At 44.1% G+C, this 23,389-nt stretch overlaps 1 protein-coding gene across 1 annotated transcript in view; it reads left to right on the top strand.

The window, feature by feature from the left end:
• Positions 1-23,389, top strand: part of Dcps (decapping enzyme, scavenger) — a 52,716-nt gene that overhangs the window by 4,589 nt on the left and 24,738 nt on the right. The gene's annotated exons all lie outside the window — the stretch shown is intronic.

Below are 23,389 nucleotides of genomic sequence, written 5' to 3'. Positions count from 1 at the left end.
TGTAGTGGTTGCCCGTGGGGAGAAGCGGGTGGCGAGACCAAGGGCTGTGGTGAATAGACTCAAATTTGAAAATTCTAGCCCAGTGGCTCTCAGTGAAAGAGGGAGGGTGTTTCCCTCCAGAGAACCTGGCAATCTCTCAAGACAATTTTGGTTCTTGGAACTGAGTGTGCACATGCTACTGACATGTAGTATTTAAAGGATAGGCTTGCAGTGCAACATCCCACAGTGTCCAGGATGGGCTTCCATGAGAGAGAACCATCATGGATGTTAAGGTTGAGAAATCCTTCCTGGTCCAGGATATTTGGGGAATAAGTGTGATTCGTGGGATGGAGTTATAAATTCACATGTTAATGAGCATAACTGATAATTTCTAACACTTTTAAAACCCTTACTATGATACGAACTCAGGATGTGGCATTTAATACATTTAATTTATAGAACAACACTATCGTGAGAGGACTTTACAGGGGAGGAAACCGAGGTTTGGAAAGCTAGGTAACCAATTGAAAAATCACACAGCGATAGGTGGCAGGAAGAGGAAGTATTTCAGGGCGCTGCTATCTCACCACGCTCTGACACCATGCATCATGTGCTGGGTGCTGCACAGGTTGTCATTCCCTGAAGAATCCCACATCCTGGTAGAAGAGACAAAGAGTAAGCCCAAGAAGGATGAATTTGAGTCGGGCAAGAACATATGGCTAACAGAAATTTGTTTTTGATTGAAAATATCTGCCTTGGGTGTGCGTATGGGTGTGTTCATGCGTGTCTGCACACTATGTGTATGCAGTGCCCATAGAGGTCAGAGAAGAGTGTTGGGTCCCCTGGGACTGGAGTTACAGAGACTTACAAGCTGCTACGTGGGAGTTAGGAATCAAACTTGAGTCTTCCGGAAGAGCAGCCATTGCTTAAATACTGAACCATCTCTCCAGCCTTGAAAGCGTTTTTTTGTTTTGTTTTGTTTTTTTTTTTTTATTTACCAAAAAGGTAATTATTCCATGCCTCAAGAAAGACTTGATGTGTCAAGATTTTGTAGGCAGTATATGAGGGAAATGGGTTGACCTTCATGGTTCCCAACCGTGAAATTCCAGAGTATGGTTTGGACACGTGGTGATTTGTTCACATCCTTATGTAGCGTGTTCTTATTGGCCCTTCGGCATTTAAGAACAATTTAGCTTTACAGGTATCCTGATCCACTGTCATCTTAATAGTATTTTCTACGGCTCTATAACTGAGGGTTATTGTTGTTCTTTGGAAATACATGTGATCACTTGATAAAAGACAAGCAAACCTTTCAGAGCAGACAGCACAAGATCCTGCTTTTCTCTGAAAGACAGCCAGATTTTTCGGTTTAAGCTGATGGAAGTAGGCAGCTGTATTTATTTTCTTTAAGTGTTGACCTTTAAGCAAATCTCTTCTTTGACACGGGGCAGCAGCGGCATGACAGAAGGCACTGTATCCAGGCTTGGCTGACAGAAACCACCAGACTACAGACTCGGGCCGCTGCTTACTATCATTCCACTTCTCCCAGCTCTTCCACTGCCCTCCCCATCCCTAGCCAGAATTCACAGGGTTCTGTTCTGAGGTCAACCCTGGTGCATTCTCAAAGCCTGACCCCACCATAGTACTTCTGCGACACCGCACGTAAGTGATAGTGGCCACTTCCCTCCGTTTTTCATCCAAGATGATTATTGAAAGTGACAGTTGGTGAGGGCTCCTCAAGACCCCGTTCCACATATCTCCATAACCCTTTCCCCACGATCACCTACACTGCATGGGAGCTTGGGATGGGAGCTTTTCTTTAGCACATGTGCTGTGGATTTTGTGGGCTTGCCTTCCCCAGCTAGTCCTGGCCTGGAGATTTGGAAGTCACAACAGTTGGGGTCAGGGCCTGATGTGTTTGTCCTTTGTTGGACTGCTTATCCTGTCCATGGGTGACTTTATAAACAGTAAGTCGGCAGATTCTGCCTATAAAGAACCAAAGTAAGTATTCTAGGCTTTGAGAGGCCCCACGGTCTCCTCCTCTTTGTGTTTCTTCCTCCGCCCCTCCAATAATGAATGTATCACTTCCAGCTTGCTGGGCGTTCACCCACGTGTGGGTCAGGTAGGACCCACTGGCTGGAGTGGTTGGTAGGAGTTTTTCAGTCCCTTTTCCAGGTTTTTGCCATTCAGAATGTGGTCTGTGGAACACCACCTAGGTGCTTCTCAGGCACAGAATCCCAGACCCTACTGCAGATTGCAGAACTAAACCGATGTGCTAGCTGGACTTCCCTATAAGTCATATGTACATCATAGTTAGGAAGATACTGGTCTTTAAAAGACACTGTTTGTGGGGGTGCCTGCCGTCATGTCTCAATTCTTGACCTTTCCAAAACCTTTCAGCTCGTATCGAAATAAACATTTTCTTGTGGTTTGCATTTGAAGTTCTCATAGGCGAAATTCAAGAATATGTTTGTCCATTATTCAGAAGCAGTCAGCACCCATTTAATAGTAGTTACTATGATTATTTTGGTGTACTGGGCTCCGTTGCTTCAGAGTCCAGTCAGATGCCATCTCTGACCTTAGGCCTGTTTAGGGCAGTGGAAAGAGGGCTACGAGTTGTTGTGAAGAGACAAATGCTGTGATTCCTTTTTTTTTTTTTCTTTTTTCTTTTTTTCGGAGCTGGGGACGGAACCCAGGGCCTTGCGCTTGCTAGGCAAGTGCTCTACCGCTGAGCTAAATCCCCAACCCCGCTGTGGTTCCTTTTACCTGGATGGAAACTTCAGTTGAGTCCAGCTTTGGGATAGACCTGTAGTCCTAGCTCCTGGACTGAAGCCGAAGCAAAAGGCTCAAAGTCTAAGGTCTGTGTGGGCCATAGAGGGGGTTCAGGGCTGACCTGAACAACTTATGAGATGCTGTCTCAAAATAAAAAGAACACTGAGGTTTTAGCTTAAGAGTAGAGTGCTTGCACAAGTCTGAGGCCCTAGGTGTAATGCCCTTTACCACACAAAGGAAGAAAAGAAACCAAGTCATGGACAGTTGAGGAGAAGCTCTTCATGTGCTGGTCTTTGGCAGCTTTTCTGTCCCCCAGTGCTTGACAGCAGTAGTAGTAGACATTCAGGCGTGCAGGCAGCAAGGCATGCAGACAGCAGACAGCAGACAGCAAGGCATGCAGACAGCAGGCAGCAAGGCATGCAGGCATGCAGACAGCAGGCAGCAAGGCATGCAGACAGCAGGCAGCAAGGCATGCAGACATGCAGACAGCAGGCAGCAGGCAGCAAGGCATGAAGGCATGCAGACAGCAGACAGCAAGGCATGCAGATAGCAGGCAGCAAGGTATGCAGGCATGCAGACAGTGTTCCAGTCCTTGCTCAGGCCTCAGATATCGAGATACTTAGCTCAAAGAGTGTTAGAGCTCTTGCGTAAGACAGTATTCAGTAGCATTTGATACTGGCCAGTGTTGCAGCTTTTGTCTTAGCGTGTCTGATAACGTTGGGTTTAATGAGTTGACGGTTCCCAGGAACCCTTCTAGCGATCAGAGCCTGTAGTGTCTCTTCTCTGACTCCTTATCAGTCTTTTATCCCTTTTCATCCTCTGCCCCTTCTTGTCTTCTCTCTATGTTTGCGTGCATGTGTGCCCGTGCACCATGTGTGGTCACAGTGCCTTTGGAACTGGAATTATGGATAGCTGTAGGTAGGGATCATGTGGGAGCTGGGAACAAACCCCAGTCCTCTAGAAGAGCAGCCAGTGTTGTTAATCCTGCGTCATCTCTCCAGTCCCCTTCTCTCTCCTTAGTAGTTCTCCCACCACTCTTCTGCCCACTCTTGAACTGTCCGGCTGCTGCTTCCGCCATCAGGCAGCCCACTGCCGTGCCGTTTTTGCAGCTCAGCCTGTAGACTGTTCAGCCGTCCCTGCCATGGCCATTCCACCACTCTGTCCACCGCCACCCTGCTGTGTCTGTTGCTTCTCTCTTTGTGCTGCCATCTCTGCCGCAATTAGCAAAAGTAGGCAAGAGAAGACCACTCATAGGAGGACATTTGTTGGGTTTAAGTGAGCAGAAGAATGCCTCCTAGTCTGCCTCCTTATATAGCCAAAGAGGGGATGGTGCCTCAGTCACACAAATGAACGTTTGTGTCCCGGTGAATCCTGGCGGCATTGTTCCTTCTGCACCAGTCACAACGGTCCCTCTACAGGCCCATCAGGATAATTCTTCCTTTTCTAGCCTGAATAGACCTGGTGATAGGCAATCACAGCCCACTGCAAAAAGTGAGGGTGAGACCACAAAAGTTGCAAAAGTCAGATGCAAACTATTTGAAAAGGCTGTGGCTGGAACTGCACCTTCAGCAGCTGTCGGTCAGACGGTTTACTTGAGTGAACTGAATTACTGCTCACAGCCAGAGAGGGGATGGGTAAATCACAGGCCCATATGCAAATGAAGGTTTGTGCTTGTGCCAATCACAAGTATTTCTTTTGCTAGGTCACTAGAATAAGTGACCTGTGGCCTCTGGCCTGCTGGTAAACGATTTTCTCTATTGTTTAGCAAAGCTTGTAATAGCAAAAAAGTTCTAAACTATTTGAAATAGCCAAAGCTAGCTGAGTCTGCCCATCAGGAACCCAGACAGTTAGCTGTAATTGTTGTCTGGTTTCTTCATGTCATGCATGGAACATTTAAAATGGCCAGTGTTGCCTCACTGTTTGACTGACGGCCCCTTTGGTTAAGGCAGCTGGGAGTCCAGCAACTCACAGTTACAGAGTCAGGTTGCCCCATTACCCAGTGGCTTGGCTTATTGACAGAAACACAAACATCAGAAGTAATGTTTACTATAAGGACTTGCCAAAATTATTAGCACGGACATCAGTTTTAACGTATTTCAGCAGTATAAGGAGAATAACTGAAGTGCCCATAGATTCCTTTTTCTGTGGGACAGGCATTCCATAGCCACAAGGTGTCAGTGTTACCAAAGTATTCTGGCCATTAGCTCTTCAGCTCCAGGCATCCTAGTCAGGGCCTACTTAGAGCATTGTGTGCCCCCCTACCCGCCACCCCCTATGCTTCTCTGTTCTTAGCTTCCGAATTACAACTCGCTATGGCCTACCCTATGTACCTTAAAGTGAGGTTCCTGTAACCTTAGTCCTCTGTGTCCAATACACAGTTATATCTTTAAAGTTTTTTGCTGATCTGTGGTTCTTCTCAGCCTTTTCCCCCATAATATCACTGGACTAGGAGAGCCCTCCCTTCTCTCTGAGCTGGCTGCTGTCCTGGACTCAGCATAAATCATGTTTGACTGATTTCTTCTGGTCTTTCTTCCGTGACTGGTGATGTTTTCCTCTTATTCAAATCTGAGAGAATGTAGTCTCCTCTCTCATTGATTCCCTCCAGATTCTCAGCTCACCAAGAAGTAGCTTAAAGAGTTACTTTACACCAGTGACACAATGGAGGGAGCATGGACTTGGGAACTAGGCTTGCTTTGGTTCTATCTCAGTGTTAACAGTCCCTGATGGCGTTGTTCCTTCTGTCCCAGTCACAGCAGTCCCTCTGCAAGCTCATCAGGATAAATGTTCCCTTTCCATCCTGAATAGACCTGGGTCTAGGATATCACAGCCCACAGAAGGTAAGCAGTAAATGCGGGTTCAGGTAGACTAGGAATGGAGTCCTGTCTCTGATGTTGGTCGTTAGAAAGGCCCAGGGCATGCTTGTTCACTTAACACTTGAAGTTCTGCTCAGTCCGGATGCTCTAGTAGGTGAGTCTAAAACAAAACATGTCAGTAGTCTTCGGGTTTTGAGGGGAAGACAAACAGCAAACAAGTGAACAGTGTTTCAGAGGCCATGGGCAGAGAGCTGCCCAGACTGTGACCAAGGGGCCTCTGCATGTGGAGGTCATGCACCAGCAGAGACAGACTCGATGCTTGAGGAGGAGCCAGCTCGAGGAAGACAGGAGGAGAATGTTCTAGGCTCTGAGAACAGCAAGTCGTCTGGAGAAGAAAGGGGAACAGAGAAGAGGCTGTTAGGTTGGAAGTGCAGGTGGGAACAGTGACTGAAACATGGGCACAGGAAGTTGGTGAAGTGACTTCAGGTATTTTTTACATTAAACTGGGCTAGTAACTGAAAACATCTCAATGGGACCGTTATGAAATAGATGAAAAAGGAAGTATTTTGCAACAGTTTTTAGTCTCTGTCCTCAGTGAGAGGAACATTTTACTTTCTGGTTTCATACATATAAATAAGTATACAAGAATGTAAGTGGGCCAGAAGTTTCACAGAACAATATGACTTAGTGATATAATCACCAGTAGTTTTCTGTTTATTTCAAGTCTTATTTGTTTTCCTTTTTGAAATGCTGGGTTAACCTCCTAAAGTGATATCACGGCCCCAACCCACTGAGATGAGTAAGGTGTACAAAGTTCTTACACTACAGCTGGTGTGTGGAAAGGGTCAAAAAGCGTCAGCTCTCAGACTATCCTATTATCTCTCACTGTTTTTGCAGCTTCCCAGTGTCTGATCCTTGATGGATCACATAGGAAATGTGGCTGGCCCTGGCCGTGGTAGGTGGTAACCATGAAGAACCTGTGGGCCAGTCCATTGTCATCTCACATAGTTGGTCTTTGTGTGTCACCCTGGAAGGGCAGAGCCTGTGTTGACTCCTCCCACTGCCATGACTCCTGTTAATGGAGTTTTTCTTTGAGGTCTAGGTTTCCTCTCACCGGGAGAAGAAGGGGGAGATAGAGGTGAGAGGTGTGACTCAGAACTACAGGCTACCTTCTAAAAGGCCAATTGTTTGCCTGCTATAAAGCAGGGTGTGGAATCTCAGGTTTACTGGAGGAGACAAGAGTCTGTGTGTGAGCGGCCTGGACAGGGAGCAAGGGATGAGATCTTGGGAATCACTATTTTGGTTGCCTAGAACACTCAGTACTTAGCCACAGGCCAGGATTTTCTTCTAGTCTGTGCTCTTTACAGAGGCAAAACTCAAACTCCGGAGAGAGGAGGAAGGATTTGTTTGGGAGGAGCATTTTAAAAGATTAGCTAATTCTCAGAAGAGTTTCCCTGACAGAGCTGTTCGTGATATGAAGGACTAGATTTAGTCAAGTAGCAGTAGAGAAGGTCAGTAGAGTATAGTCTCAAGGTGGACAGCCTTTCTCTGGCAATGGAAATATAGCTGCCAGTATTCATGGAGGCTAAGTCATCAGGTCGGGGCAAGAGGCACATATGGTGTGATTCTGAGGAACAGGCAGATCTGAACAGTATGTTGCTCAGGTGTGCACGCATCTGTAATAATGCTGAGAGGGCAACAAAGACAGGATTGACCCTGAAATCAAAATGGCAGGGCAGAGCCAGGAAACTCAGGTAGGGTTCTGTTTCTTTAACCATGTGTTCTGCGTTATGGATATCCTATTTATTTTAGTCTCTATGTGGTACATGCTATACACACACACACACACACACACACACACACACACACACACACACAGAGGCAGAGGCAGAGGCAGACACAGACAAGCACGCACGCATGCGCATGCGTGTGTATGGGGGGGCAGCAGCGGCCCTGAAGCTTGCCTTTTATGGATATGAATATAATATGTTTCCTAGTTAATAAGAAAAACTGGTCCCCCCCCCCTTTTTTTTTTGATGGATTAAGATATTTTCCCACACATCTGAATGGCTCCATCCTCATTCTTGCCTGTTTTTTCAGTCAGTGTTGTTGAAAGTGAAAGTGTTGAGTTTCAGCCTTCTAGATTTTGGGCCTTATCAGGCTTCCATTTCTGCATGACTCCTCTTCTCTGGGGGAGTGACCAGGCTAGATTATTTTGTCTCCTGTGGATAAGGGAGCCCTATGCTGTTTTGGAAGGCACCCCAAGATGATCCCAGCCCTGATAGAACGCAGCAGCGAAGCAGATCCTCCAGCCATTGGAAGAAGCTGGAGTACCAGGGTCTGTTGGTGCCTCTCCAGCACAGACTGGCACAAGCCTCTGAACCCATCCGCTGTGATGTCCTCGGCAGCCCTCCCACTGTAGCTGAGCCAAGGGACAAGTTACATGAACAGTGGCCAGCAAGGAATATCTTGCCAGACAAGTCTCAGCCAAAACACTAACAGCATGCCATGATCATCGAACACAAGAAATACTGTAGGCTTACAGCCATCAAACCAGAAAAAGTCACTGAATCATGGAGACTTAGTGTCTCTGAATGACAAGTTGGGAATCGGAATGCTGGCTTGCCCACCTAAGAAGGTTTCTTTACCATACGAGATCATGGAATCTCTAGTTGAATGGAGATAAAATTTTATCTCAGAATTTTATGTCAAGCTTTATTAGTAAGTTGCTCTTAGCTTGAACTGTTCAGCAGAAAGTCTCTGTGGGAAGGTCAGGCATTTGTCAGAGTCCAGTGTTACCTGATCATATAATCGGATAGCACCAGGATGTTTATAATGGGTGTGAACAGACTCCTACTGCTGTCCCCTTCCCACCCCACTTCTCAGAAGCAACCACACCCAGACCAGTGTTAAGGAGACCCTGTCTGAAAAAGAAAGGAAGGAAAGAAGAAAGGAAAGAATCAACTCCTTTTCCTTCTTCATTCCCTGCACTCCCAGTTTTTGTATATCTGCCTTTAGAAGTCTCAGTGTCTTTAAACGTAGCCTGTTTTTGTTTCCTGTTTCTGTTGTCATTTAATGCAAGTCAGGCGAAAGGATGAGTGCGTCTAGCTTTCCCACTGTCTCTCTGCCTTCCACTGCCTCCTTACTTCCAGCACTGTCTTCTTAGCTGTCAGTGTGCTTTGTTACATTGTCTCTTGTAGTTCTTTTAGCACCAGGGATTGAACCTAGGGCCTCCAGCATGCTAGGCAAGTGCTCTACTAACCCATATCTCCATCCGGGATGGGTAATCTTTCATGCTCTGTCTCAGTGTTGGTTCTAAGCTGAAAAATCACCCAACAGCACTTTCCTTATTTTGACATATTAGTATTTGCTGCATACGGAAGCAGAGTGCTAGTATGGCTGGTACCTTCTTTACTACCTCCTTAATGAATCTCACCGAGCCGTGTAGAGTGCTTGCGATGTCTAACTTCAGTGATTCTCTGGATTCCTAGGTCCCAGCAGTCCCTCTGAATCATACTGCTTTTTAGTCAGTAACATTCGAACCACTGATTTTTTATCAGCTTTTATTCTTTTCACGGTGTTCCTGGTTGCCTCTCTTGACTGTGTTTGAAAGAATACCATGGCTTTCCTCCCTGCTCTCAAAGTGACTCACACATTGGTTTCGGTTTGGAAGTTCATTACATGGCATTACCTTTCCATTCGCAGGAAGCCCGTTTCTACTCCTCCTGCTGGACTGCTGATGTTGGGGTCTTGCTATGTAGCTTTCAACCAGACTTCTTTTCACGATTTCCCTAGGTCAGAATGAGTCTTCTAAATTTGGTGTCTCTTTCTTGCTTTCCTTTCTCGATTAGCTGAAGCAATTATAAAATAATTCCACAGAGAGAATATGTGGGAGGTAAATTCTTAAACCTTTGTTTTGTTGCTTTTGGTTGATTTGTCTAGCTGAATTAATTTCCCCTTCAGACATTAAAAACATTGATCTGTTGACTTCAAGCCATCTGTGTCACTGTTAAGATATCTGATGCCAGGGCTGGAGAGATTACTCCAGACATTCAAGGCTAGGTTTATAATTGAGAAGATAACACAGCCAATGCCAGCCTGATTCTCATTGATCTGAAGGTACCTTAGGGTGGGTTATTTTCTTTTTGTTACCTTCATTGGGTATATACAATATACTCAGCTAATCTTTTGTTTGTGTCTGTGTCTGTATTGAGCTTTCTTATCTATTGCTCTGACTAATCTGAGGCCATTTAGTTTAAAGTCTTCGTCATTCTTCTGCTCTGTACACATTTTTCTATCCATACTTCTTTGATGATTTCTTTTCATCCATTTCTTTTTGCTTCACCCCCGACCCTATCTCCAGTGTTAGACTCAAACTCAGGTTCTTGTGTTGTGCTATTAATGAGCAGACTTTAGAAATTGAGCTTTTCAGTTGTCTTACCTTCTCCGTGTCTTTTCTTACTATGGTTTGATACATAGTCCTCACTCTGTCTTCCAGGTGTTCTAGAGTAGGTATTTGGCGTTGATATTTTAAATTCTCTTTCCTCTGGTTCTCCAGTTTCATCCTCACAGTATCTTGCTCCTGCTTTAGGAAAGCTAAATTGTGTTGGGTTTCTCTGACACACTAATTAGAGTTGTTGTTTTTAAATTATCTCCTGACCCTGAAACTATTTCATTCCTCTGGGATCTGGTTCCCTTGTTTATCTTGGTCATTCTTCTTCAGGCTTCTGTTTTCCCTCAGTGTCTGGTGATGTACAGTAGTTCATTCATACTTAAAAATGAAGCACTGGGTGCATATTCTCGAGAGCAGATGTTTCGGCTGCTAGCACAGTGGTTGATCTCTTTCTACGGCCTCTGCCCTGAGTGGGAAGCTCCTGTGGTACTCTGTGGTTGGGAAAGGGGCTCATTGGCTGCCAGTCTGGGCCTGAGTGGTACAGTTTGACTGGTACTGTTAACTCATGCTCCCAACCAAAGGAAGATAAGAGCTGGAGACCCTGTCTGGCCTACAGAGCTTCAGCTATTTAGTAGCTGCTCTTGATAGAGGTTTGTCAACTTCTCTAGTCCATTGGTTCAATGCTATAGAGGCCAGCCCTCCTGTTTTCACCTGGCATTAGCTGCTTCCCCCGGGATGTGGCAGCGATGGAGCCAATTAGTGCACTTGATCTGCAGACAGCCCTCTAGTTGATCTCAGTTTTCAGCTTCATTTCCCTTCCCGTCCTCAGGAGCTGTTTCTCAGAACCCAGCTTCCCTCCCGGACTCGCTGGGTAGGTCTGATGATCACCTCCTACTGACTGCCTATGTGGCAGCTTCCTCCTGTGCTGTCTTGTACATTCACACTCTGCTTTCACTTTCAAGGAATGAATCGGTCCCAATCCTCCCGACTCCTACCCCATTCTTGGCATCATTATGGCTTTATTCGTTTTACTGCCATTGCAGTGGACCTTTTTTGTTTGTAAAGGCAGTGTCTTACTATGTACCTGGCTTGCTTGGAACTCACAGATCCACCTGCTCCCGCCTCCTCAGTGCTGGGATTAAAGGTATGTGCCACAACTCCTGGCCTATGTGGTGACCTTTTTTAACAACCAGGGAGTCACCATTAAATAGGAGTTGAGTGTCTCCCACATATGTCTACATTTGGTGACTGGGAATCCTGTAGATACCTGTAGCATAGAACACAGCAAGTTATATCATTGAGAGCACAGCAGAGAGAATCCAGACAGATGGAGACCTTAGCATCTCTGTAATTCCCATGCATAGATTCCTGGGTGCTCTTGTACAGTGTGTGTGTGTGTGTGTGTGTGTGTGTGTGTGTGTGTGTAGTGCATATGTATAGACATGACCAGATCCATGGACATTCACCTTTGTACAAAATGCATTCATTTGAGCTAGCATTCCCACTACCTGATAATCTGGCTCAGATACATGCTCATGTGTATGAATAAAGGGGTGGAAGATATTCTGTACAGCATCGTTTGTGATAGACCAAAGCTAGAAGAAAACAACTTAAATGACCCTGCGAGGTCAGTAAAGCATGGTGTATGTATACGATGGGCTACTCCACAGTAGTACAGAAAATGGGGAGATCCCCGTGGACCCTGGAGATCCTGGTCCTGGTGTGATCCTGGTGATCACTTGCACTTCAAAAGAACTCAATATGCGGTATGCTCATATCAAAATAAACTCATAAAAGGAAAGGCTGGGATGGGGAACATCAGATGAACATTAGTATTGAAAAGCTTGGGGCTGGCTGGGTGTGGTGATATAAGCCTTTGATCCCAGCACTCAGAAACTGAGTGGATCTCTGTGAGTTTGAGGCAAGCTTGGCTTACAATTCCAGGCTAACTTAGGATACATAGTGAGACCCTGTCTAAAAAAAATAAGAAGAGGTAAAGGAGTGGGGCCAGACTTGTGAGTTCTTCAAGACTAGTCTTGTCATGCTTGAAAACATAGATAGTATTTAGGTTGCTAACTTATCAAGTATGGCAAGGGAGCAATTAAAAAAAATTGTCTGTCTGAGGCCTCTGTTGCTTCCTTCACAGCATGCCTTTGACTCTGGTAAGGGGGAACCTTTCAGTTGACCATGAAGTTTTGCATAGCTCCAAGCCATATGTGTTTTAGCTATGATGACCCCCGCCTACCTCTAGGTTCTCAACCTTCCTAATGCTGCAACTCTTTAATACAGTTCCTCATGTTTTGGTGACCCCCTACCATAAAATTATTTTTATTGTTACTTTGTATCTGTAATTTTGCTACTGTTATGGATTGTAATATAAATATTTAATATGCAGGATATCTAATATGCAACCCCTCTAAAAGGACTATTAGACCCCCAAAGGGGTCATGACCCACATGAGTTAGGGAGTTGAGAATTGCTGCCCTAGGGTAAGCATCAGTGAGGTGCTAAATCAAATGAGGTGACTGCAGAATGGGCAGCCCTGGAGAGACCTTGGGCTGGAGTATGCTGAGGAAGTTCCTTTCCTAGGGACATATGTGTGTAAACCTCTTCCAGATGGACTGTGTTTAATGTTGTGGAATGCCGGGGTAGACTGAGTAGCAATGCCAGTTTGTTGTTATTGTTTGTTTGTTTTTTTCCCCTTTGTTTCTGTGTAATAGTCCTGGCTGTCCTGGAACTCACTTTGTGTGATTCCAGTTTATTAACAGCACTGACTAGAGGTGAGCTCTACTGGGGTGGTATCACTGCTTAAATTGACAGGTTTCAACTCTGAGATTCCACCTCACACCAGTCAGAATGGCTAAGATAAAAAACTCATGTAACAGCAGATGCTGGTGAGGATGTGGAAAAAGAGGAACATTCCTCCATTGTTAGTGGGATTGCAAACTGGTACAACCATTCTGGAAATCAGTCTGGTGGTTCCTCAGAAAATTGGACCTAGTACTACCTGAGGACCCAGCTATACCACTCCTGGCCATATGCCTGAAAGATGCTCCAACATACAGCAAAGACACATACTCCACTATGTTCATAGCAGCCTTATTTATAATAGCCAGAAGCTAGAAAGAACCCAGATGTCCTTCAACAGAGGAATGAACACAGAAAATGTGATACATTTACACAATGGAATACTACACAACTATTAAAAACAATGACGTCATGAAATTCTTAGGCAAATGGATGGAACTGGAAAATATCATCCTGAGTGAGGTAACCCAATCACAAAAGAGCACACGTGGTATGCACTCACTAATAAGTAGATATTAGCCCAAAAGTTCGGAATACCTAAGATATAATTCACAGACCTCATAAAGCTCAAGAAGAAGGAAGACCAAAGTGTGGATGCTTTAGTCCTTCTTAGAAGGGGGAACAAAAATACTTACAGGAGGAAATATGGAGACAAAGTGTGGAGCAGAGACTGAAGGAAAGGCCATCCAGAGGCTGCCCCACCTAGGGGTTTGTCCCTTGCATCCACCAAACCCAGACAATATTTCGGATGCCAAGACATGCGTGCTGATAGGAGCCTGATATAGCTGTCTCCTAAGAGGCTCTGTCAGAGCCTGACAAATACAAAGGTAGATGCTTTCAGCAAACCATTGGACTGAGGACAGGATCCCCAATGGAGGGGTTAGAGAAAGGACTGAAGGAGCTGAAGGGGTTTGCAACCCCATAAGAAGAACAACAATATCAACTAACCAGACTCCCCCACCCCTAGAACTCTGAGAGATTAAACCACCATCCCAAGAGAACACAGGGATGGATGAGCTATGACTCCAGATGCATATGTAGCAGAGGATGGCCTTGTCAGACATCAGTGGGAGGAGAGGCCCTTGGTCCTGTCAAGGCTCAATGCCCCAGTGTAGGGGAATATCAGGGCAGGGAGGTGGGAGGGAATGGGTTGTGTGGGGGAGCACCCTTATAGAAGAAGCAGGGGAAGGGGAAATGGGATAGCAGGTTTTTGGAGAGGAAACCAGAAAAGAGGATACATTTGAAATAAAAAAAAATATCCAATAAAAATAAAAATACCAAGTATGGTTGAAAAAAAATAAGTGACAGGTTTCTCTGTCTTTGCTCATGTGTTCTTTGCTGGTGTGTTCAGAGTTTCTGACCTGAGTGTGCCAGGGCACTCTGACCTTAGAGGGACAGTGGAAGGGAATAAGTAGAATGACTCTAAGGTGGGAAAACCCGATACCCAGCTCAATTTCTTGACTAGAACCTGTGCTCCTCCTCCTGATGGTTTGATAACAGCAGTGGCCTCTCTACTCAACACTCTCTTTAAAGGCTGGAGGAACCATTTCATTCAGAGCACTCTAGGAATGGGTAGATGGAGAGTACTAAGGAGTAGTCACCACAGCAGGAACTGTGTGCTCTTTCTCTGCCTTCCTCTGACAAGGTCCCGAGAGTCTGAGCTGCCTTCCCCAGTACAGTGAGTGGGTGAAAGCTGATTGCTTACAGCCAGTCCCATCACCACGAGTAATGGGGGCTGGTTCTGTGTCTACTCCTCACTCGTACGTCTAAGTAGGTCATAACCTAGAATTCCCAACTTCCCCCTTGGGGATTTATCCTGTGCCTTGGGCCTTCTTTTTCGTATCACAGTGTCCAGGGGTGCTACATTGAGAATTGTCACCCAACATTCCTCCGAGTGAACCAAGCAAGTACTTTGGAGAGGAGAGCTAAAAGAAGTGCCTTATCCTGGAGTGTTTGGCTATTGTGGTCTGTTGTACTCAGCACCAAAAATAGTTTCTTCCTACATGTGGGGAAGCAGATGAATTCTTAGCTCTAAGGCCAGGGCTGCCATTCACCAGTTCTACAATCTCACTGTGGATCAGCGCTCTGACATCTGAAGTGGAGCTTTTCAGAGAGCTCTTTGCCCCACTGAAGCATTCCCTGTTCCCCCAAGACCACCACCCCAGCTACCAAATTTGCCTGGGGACCAGGAGACCTAAGGGTTTTGTTATCAGGTGCTGTCACATACTTCCTTCGGGACTTAAGATGTGGAGAAGCTGGCTACAGTCTTGCTGATGGTCTTGCTAAAGTCAGCATCTAGCTCTTCTCTGTCTTCAACAGCACTCCTGTACTTTCAGAGACAGGTCATTAACAGCTGAAGCTTGCTTGCTGCAGGATCCAGACCCACCCTCAGCTAAGTTAACCCTTCATGTGGACATCTGTTCAGGCATCCACTGAGTACTTCCATTGGGCCAAAGTGCAGTACAGTGACACCCCACCAAAGCCTGTGACCAACAGCCAGCCTCTACTTCCCTCTCTGACTAGCCAGCCAGGGGACATCTACAGAGGAGGAATGCGAATGCAGATCCACAGGCGGTCCCTCCACCTGCCTCTCCCAAAGGTTTTCTGTAGGAGTCCTGTGACCCAACTGCCTTGCTGGGCCTGCTGGGTTGTGCATCCCCCAACCTGGCTGGCTTTGGGAGGCTCTTGGAGTGGTAGGGATCACACTCCAATCATGTTCACTGCTCTTGTTTCTCTGTTCTCCCAGGGCCGCATCTGGGTCAAATCAGTGGAAACTGGCTCATCAGAATGAAGGGAAAGCAAAAGCCACAGACAGAGCCATTGAAATGACCTCATCCTGCTCAAGTCTGGGGCTTGGCTGGGGAAAGCAGCCTTGTTTGAACATGTGTGTAGGAAGGAGAGCAGACTGTCTGTGGTTTGTGTTTTCGTGTTCATGTGCTGCAGCATTTTCCTGGGGATTTGGCTAAGCTAGCCTTGGCAGTGAGTGGCAGCAGCTGCTCTTAACTTTCTTCTGGAGCGTTCTGCTCCATCTCTGAGAGCAGTTGGGTTTCTGTGTCCAGCTTGGGGACAGAGGGGCTTTATTTACCGCAGAAGGCCTTGCAGGAGGTCCCCAGGTCTGCTAAAGTCAAGGTAGAACCATCCTAATCAGAGCGTTACCAGCCCGCTCGTGTGAGCCACAGAGAGAAGGACTGTGTGGGCTGCTGTTCAGCTGGAGTGCATCAGTGTGACCATCCCACTGCTAGAACATTCTTGTAGATAATGAGCTGCTGCCAGAGCCCGAGGGCTGGGAACACAACCACTTGGCTCTTCTTCTAAACCTCTCTACTCCGTGCCTCCCTCCTTATGAGCTCATACTAGCCATGGGGAGTGGGACCAGGATGGGGAGCATGTGCCACAAATGTCAAGTTACTCTGTGAACAGTCAGCTAGAGCAGGGTCCTTTCCAGTTCTACTCTGCATATTGCAGGGCCTGCATATTTTCCAGCCACAGCAGGCCACAGACTGTGTACCAGATCCCAGCAAGGAGGAGAGTAGAGTTTGGATGTTCCCCTTCCCAGGAAACATCATGGTGAGACAGGTATCATGGTGGCCCTCTCTCTACACTTTGACACCAACCACCCCCAGCTTGCAGTTCAGTTACACTGGCATCTCATGGTGGATGGTTTTAGTGACAGCTGTCTTTGTTTTTAGCAGTGGGGTCAGGACTGTCATGTTTCTCCTGTCTGATAGAACTGCTTCTGGAAAATATGGCCACAGCATAGAAGAGTATGGCCCTACAGGATGAGGAAGACTGCATTGCATAGAAGAGCCAGATCCCCTGTATTCTGACCCCAACTTCCACTTGACAGCGTGTGAGTGGCTCTGGGCAAACTGCTTAACCTCTCTAAGACTGTTTCCTTTTTGGGACATGTCTCACTACATAGCCTAGCTTGCCATGAACCTTGCTATGCAGGCCAGGCCAGCCTTGAACTTCCTGCTTCTCCTCCAGAGTGCTAGATTATAGGTGCACACTACCATACCCCTCATTTTTTGTTATTATAGTTTCTGTTAGCTTGGTTTTTTGTTTTTTTGTTTTTTTTTGTTGTTGTTGTTGTTGTTGTTGTTGTTGTTGTTGTTGTTGTTGCTGTTTTGAGGCTGGGACTTGCCGTGTAGCCCAGGTGACTTTGAATTTGCAGTTCTGTGGCTGTTTAAAGGGATGGCTTATTTTTCTCTTTCTGGTGTATTATTTTTCCTCCAGTGTATTTTTATATAATGTTCCATTCTTGTTTTGGAAAATTGCAATAATAAAAATGACTGTTAAAATTTTGATTCTGTAAAAGTCTACTGGCTGGCTCCCTCCCTCCCTACCTCCCTCCCTCCCTCCCCTACACCCCCCATGCTGGAGTATATTCTTCAGTCTCCTTGGTGCTATGTATATGCAGTTGTATGTGCACACACGTCAAGTGCTTTGTAATGCACTCCCTCTTCTTTAGATTCCAGGTAAGTTCTGTAGGCAGATCGTGGCCTCACATACCAGAGCACCTGGACTCAGCCCACTAGCACCTCTGCTAGGATGCTAGCACATAAGTTGCTGCCTCTGGTTGTAGCACATGCCTGGGATCCCAGCACTCAGGAGGCAGAGGCGGGCCATTTCTGAGACAGAAGTCAACCTGGTCTACAGAGCGAGATCCGGGATAGCCAGGGCTACATGATGAAACCCTGTTTCAAAAAAACCAAACCAAAAAATTGCCTTATAGAACAGATGAGTGAAACAATCAAGTGGCAGTAAACAGCTTCACAGAAAGATAAAGCATTGGGAGGAAGGCAAGACAGGCATATAGGATCCTAGTTTCAAGGGGCAATCAGAATGCTCAACCAAACATGGCATATCAAGTTGCAGTTGAGTCTAGGCACCTCCCTCATATTAAGGTAGATGAGTCAACCCAGTATGAGGGAAAGAGTACCAAAAGAAGACAAACAACATCCAGAAGCAACCTCTGCTTCCACTGTTAGGAGTTCCACATGAAGAACAAGCTATGCAACTGTAACATATATGTAGAGGGCCTAGGTCAATCCCATGCAGGCTCCCTAGTGGTTGAATCAGTTTCTGTGAAGCCCTGTGAGTCCAAGTTGGTTCATTCTGTGGTTTTTTCTTGTGTTGTTCTTAACCCCATCTGCAGGAACAATCCTGCTTCCCTTCTTCCATAGGATTCCCTAAACTCTGCCTCATGTTTGTTGGTGGGCCTCTGCATCTGTCTCCCATCATTTTCTGGGTGAAACTAAACACCCATCTATGAGTATCGCAGAATATCATTAGGAATCATTGTCCATTCTAGGTCTCTGGGCTATCCAGCCTCTGGGTCCTAGTCCTCCACGCAGTGTCAGTGGTGGGCCCCCTCTCTTAGCATGAATCTCAAGCTGGACCAGCCATTACCTGGCTACTTCCACAATTTCTATGCTACCTTTACCCCAGCACATCTTGTAGGCAGGACAAATTAGTTTTGTGGCTAGGTTTGTGTCCTAGTCCCTCCACTGGAAGTCTTGCCTGGTTATAGGAAATGGCCAGTTCAGGCTCTGTATCCCTCATTCCCAGGAGTCTTGGAGGGTCACCCTCATAGATTACTGGGAGTTTCCCCTCCCCACCACCTTTCCCACCTAGTTCCCTCCATCCATCCACTCTGGATGGCTACTTTATTTCCCTTTCACAGTGAGATTCAAGCATCCTCCCTTGACTATTTAGCTTCTTTGGATTGTAATATGGCTAATACCAGCTTGTAAATGAGTACATTTGTCTTTCTGGGTCTAGGTTACCTCACTCAAGATGATCTTTTCTAGTTCTATACATTTGCCTGTAAATTTAATGATGCCATTGTTCTTAACAGCTGAGTAATACTCCATAGTATAAATGTACCATTATCTTTACCCATTCTTCTCTTGAAAGGCATCTAGGTTGTTTCCAGTTTCTGGCTATTAAAAATAAAGCTGCTATGAATGTAGTTGAGCAAGTGTCCTTGTGGTTTCGGGTGTGTATGACCAGGAATGGTGTGGTGTGGATGGGGTTGATTACTAGTTTTCTGAGAAACCGTCATACTGATCTCTAAATGGCTGTACAAGTTCGCATTCCCGTCAGTGATAGAGGAGTGTTTTCCTTGCTCCGCATTCTTGCTGGCATGAGCTGTTGCTTGTGTTTTTGGTCTTAGCCATTCTTACAGGTGTAAGATGGGTTCTCAGGGTTGTTTTGATTTTCATTTCCCTGACAGCTACAGATGTTGAACATTTCTTTATAAGTGCTTCTCGGCCATTCGAGATTCCTCTGTTGAGAATTCTTTTAGATCTACACCCTGTTTTTAAATTGGGTTATTTAGTTTGTTGATGTCTAGTTTCTTGATTTCTTTATATGTATTGGATATTAGCCCTCTGTTAGATGTAGGGTTGGTCAAGATCATTTTCCATTCTGTAGGCTGCCATTTTTCCTGTTGACAGTGTCCTTTGCCTTAAAAAGATTTCCCGTTTCATGAGGTCCCATTTATTAATTGTTGATCTTAGTGTCTGCGCTATTGGTGTTCTATTCAGGAAGTTATCTCCTGTGCCAACATGTTAAAGGCTATTCCCCATTTTCTCTTCTGTCAGGTCAGTGTATCTGGTTTTATGTTGAGGCCTTTGGTCAGTTGAACTTAGGTTTTATGCAGGGTGATAGATACGGATCTGTTTGTATTTTTTCTATATGCTGACATCCAGCTAAACCAACACCATTTGTCGCAAGTGCTTTCTTTTTTTTCCCCATTATATAATTTTGGCTTCTTATGTCAAAAATCAGGTATCCATAAATGTGTGGATTTATGTGGACCTTTGATTTGATTCCATTGATGAACCTGTGGTGGTTTGAATATGCTTGGCCCAGGGAGTGGAACTATTAGGAGGTGGGTCTTGTTGGAGGAGGTGTGTCACTGTGTCTCCTAGCTGCCTGTGAGATAGTCTCTCCCAGCTGCAGTTGGATCAAGATGCTCCTTCTCTGGTACCATGTCTGCCTGGATGCTGCCATGTTTCCCACCGTGGTAATAATGAACTGAACCTCTGAAACCGTAAGCCAGCCCCAATTAAGTATTGTCCTTTATAAAAGTTGCCTTGGTCATGTCATGATGTCTCTTCACAGCCTTAAAACCTTAGCTAAGACAAACCTGTCAGTTTTTATGCCAATACCATACCGTTTCTATTACTGTGGCTCAGTAGAATAGCTTGTAATCAGGGAATGTAATACCTCCAGAAGCTCTTCTGTATAGGATTGTTTTAGCTATCCTGTTTGTTTGTTTGCTTGTTTTTTCCATTTAAAGTTTAGTATTATTCTTTCACGATCTATAAAGAATTGTGTTAGAATACCAAATGGGAATTGCATTGAGTTTGTAGATCGCTTTTGGTAAGATGGCCATTTTTACTATGTTAATCCTACTTATTCATGAGTGTGGGAGATCTTTCTGCCATCTGATTATCTTCTCCAATTTCTTCAAAGATTTGAAGTTCTAGTCATACAGGTCTTTCACTTGCTTGGTTGGAGTTACACCAAGGTATTTTATTTTATTTGTGGCTATTGTGAAGGGTGTTGTTTCCCTGATTGCTTTCTCAGTCCTTTTATGATTTGTATAAAAGAGGGCTACTGATTGGTGTTGTTGTTAATTAGTTTCCAGCCACTTCCCTGAAAGTGTTTATCAGCTATAAGGGTTCTCTAGTAGAATTTTGGGGATTGTTCATGCATACTATCATATCATCTGAAAATAGCAATATTTCAACTTCTTCCTTTTCCAATTTATATTCCTATGATCTCTTTTAGTTGTATCGTTGCTCTAGTTAGATCTTCAAGTACTGTATTGAATAGATATGGAGAGGGTAGGCAGCCTTGTCTTATTCTTTATTTTAATGGAATTGATTGAATTTCTTTTCATTTAATTTTATATTGGTTATTGACTTGCTGTATATTGCCCTCATTTTGTTTAGGTAAGTCCCCTGTATCCTGCAAGATTTTTATTAAAGGGGTGTTAGATTTTGTCAAAGACATGAGATGATCGTGTGTGTGTGTGTGTGTGTGTGTGTGTGTGTGTGTGTGTGTGTGTGTTTCAGTTTGTTTATATGGTAGATTACACTGATATTTTTGTATGTTGAATCATCCCTCCATTTCTGGGATGAAGCCTATGATCAAGGTAGGTGATCTTTTTGATGTGTTCTTGAATTCGATTTACAAGTATTTTATTAAGTATTTTTGTGTCAATGTTCATGAGGGAAATTGTAATTTATTTTCTTTGTTGAGTCTTTGTGTGATTTAGGTATCCGGGTGACTGTGGCCTCATAAAATGAATTTGGCAGTGTGCCTTCTGTTTCTATTTTGAGGAGTATTGGTATCAGCTCTTTGAAAATATGATAGAATTCTTAGCTAAACCATCTGCCCCTGGGCTTTTTTTGGGTTGGGAGGATTTTAATGACTATTTCTATTTCCTTAGGGGTTGTAGGTCTATTTAAATTATTTATCTGATCTTGGTTTAAGTTTGGTAAATATTATCTATCAAGAAATTTGCCCCTTTTTTTTTTTAAGATTTCCCAGATTTGTGAGTATAGGTTTTTGAAGTGCCACCTAATGAATCTTTGAATTTCCTGGTTATCTGTTGTTCTATTCCCCTTTTTTTCTGGTTTTGTTAATTTGGATATTTTCTCTCTGCCTTTTAGTTAGTTTGGATAAGGGTTTGTCTATCTTGTTGATTTTCTCAATGAACTGACTCTTTGTTTCATTGCTTCCTTGTATTGTTCTCTTTGTTTCTATTTTATTGATTTCAGCCAAGTTTGATTATTTTGTACCATCTAGTCCTTTTGGATGTGTTTGCATCTTTTTGTTCTAGAGCTTTCAAGTGTGCTGTTAAGTTGCTAGTATGAGATATCTCTAATTTCTTTATGAAGACACTTAGTACTATTAACTTTTCTCTTAGCATTGGCCTCATTGTGTCCAATACCTTTGAGTATATTGTGTATTAATTTTCACTGAATGCTAGGGTGTCTTTAATTTCTTTCTTATTTCTCCTTTGACCCAGTGTTCATTCAGTAGAGAGTTCAGTGTCCATAAGTTTGTAGACTTTCTATTGTTTCTGTTGTTGTTGAAATCCAGCTTTAATCCATGGCAATTTTATAAGATACAGAAGGTTATTTCAGTTTTCTTGTATTTGCTGAGACTTGCTTTGTGACAGAGTATGTGGTCAATTTTGGAGAATATTCTATGAGGTTCTAAGAAGGTATATTCCTTTGTGTTTGGGTGAAATGTTCTGCAGATATCTGTTAGGTTCATTTTAGTCATAATGTCTTTAAGTTCCATTATTTCTCTGTTTAGTTTCTGTCCATTGGTGAGAGTGAGGTGATAAAGTCTCCCACTATTACTGTGTGGGATTTGATGTTGAGTTTAAGTTTTAGTAAAGTTTCTTTTACAAATGTGGGTGTACTTACACTTGGGCCATAGATGTTCAAAATTGAGAAGTCATTTTGGAGGATTTTTTTCTTTGATGAATATGAGGTATTATTCACCATCTCTCGATTAATTTTGGTTAGATATTAGAATGGCTTTATATCAGCTTGCTCCTTCGGTCTATTTGCTTGGAAAATCTTTTTTCAGCCCCTTACAGTAAGGAGATAATAATGTATATCTTTGATGTTGAGGTGTGTTTCTTGTATGCAACAGAATGATGGATTCTGTGTTTGCATTCATTCTGTTAGCCTGTGTCTTTTTACTAGAAGACTGAGTCCATTGATATTGAGAGATATGAGTGACCAATGATTGTTAATAACTGTTATTTTAGTGTTGGCAGCAGTGGTGGTGATGGTGGTGGAGTAGTGGTGGTGGTGGTGGTGGTGGTGGTGGTGGTGGTGGTGGTGGTGGTGGTGTGTGTGTGTGTGCGCGCGCATGTGATTTTTCTTTTGGTTTTGCTGATGTGAAATTATTTATTTTCTTTGATTTATTGGGTGCAGTTAACCTTGTTGAGTTGGAGTTTTTCTTTTAGTACCTTCTGTAGGGTTGGATTTGTGGACAGAAATTGTTTAAATTTGACTTTGTCACAGAATATCTTGTTTTCTCCATCTATGGTGATTAAAAATTTTGCTGAGTATAGTAGTCTTGGCTGGCATCTGTGATCTCTGAGGCTGTAAGACATCTGCCAGGCCCTTCTGGCTTTTAGAGTCTCTGTTAAGAAGTTGATTGTGATTCTAATAAGTCTTCCTTTACATGTTACTTGGCCTTTTTCTCTTGCAACTTTTAATATTCTTTATTTTTGTTCTGTACATTTAGTGTTTTGAGTATTGTGTGGTGGGGAGACTGTCTTTTTTTGGTCTAATTTATGGTGCTATGTAAACTTTTTGTATGTTAATAAGCATTTCCTTGTTTAGGTTAGGAAAAAATTGTATGATTTTGTTGAAAATATTTTCTGGGCCTTTGAGCTATGAATCTTCTATTCCTATTATTTCTTGGTTTGGTCTTTTCATAGTGTTTCAGATTTCCTGGGTTTTTTTGTGTTAGGAAGTTTTTAGATTTAACATTTTCTTTGACCAGTGGTTCTTCTATTGTTTTTTCTACACCTGAGATTTTTCTCATCCACTGCTTGTATTCTGTTGGTGATGCTTGT

The sequence above is a fragment of the Rattus norvegicus genome, chromosome 8 (assembly GCF_036323735.1).
Source record: "Rattus norvegicus strain BN/NHsdMcwi chromosome 8, GRCr8, whole genome shotgun sequence".
Taxonomy (NCBI): domain Eukaryota; kingdom Metazoa; phylum Chordata; class Mammalia; order Rodentia; family Muridae; genus Rattus; species Rattus norvegicus.
This window is presented reverse-complemented; position numbering and strand designations above follow the sequence as displayed.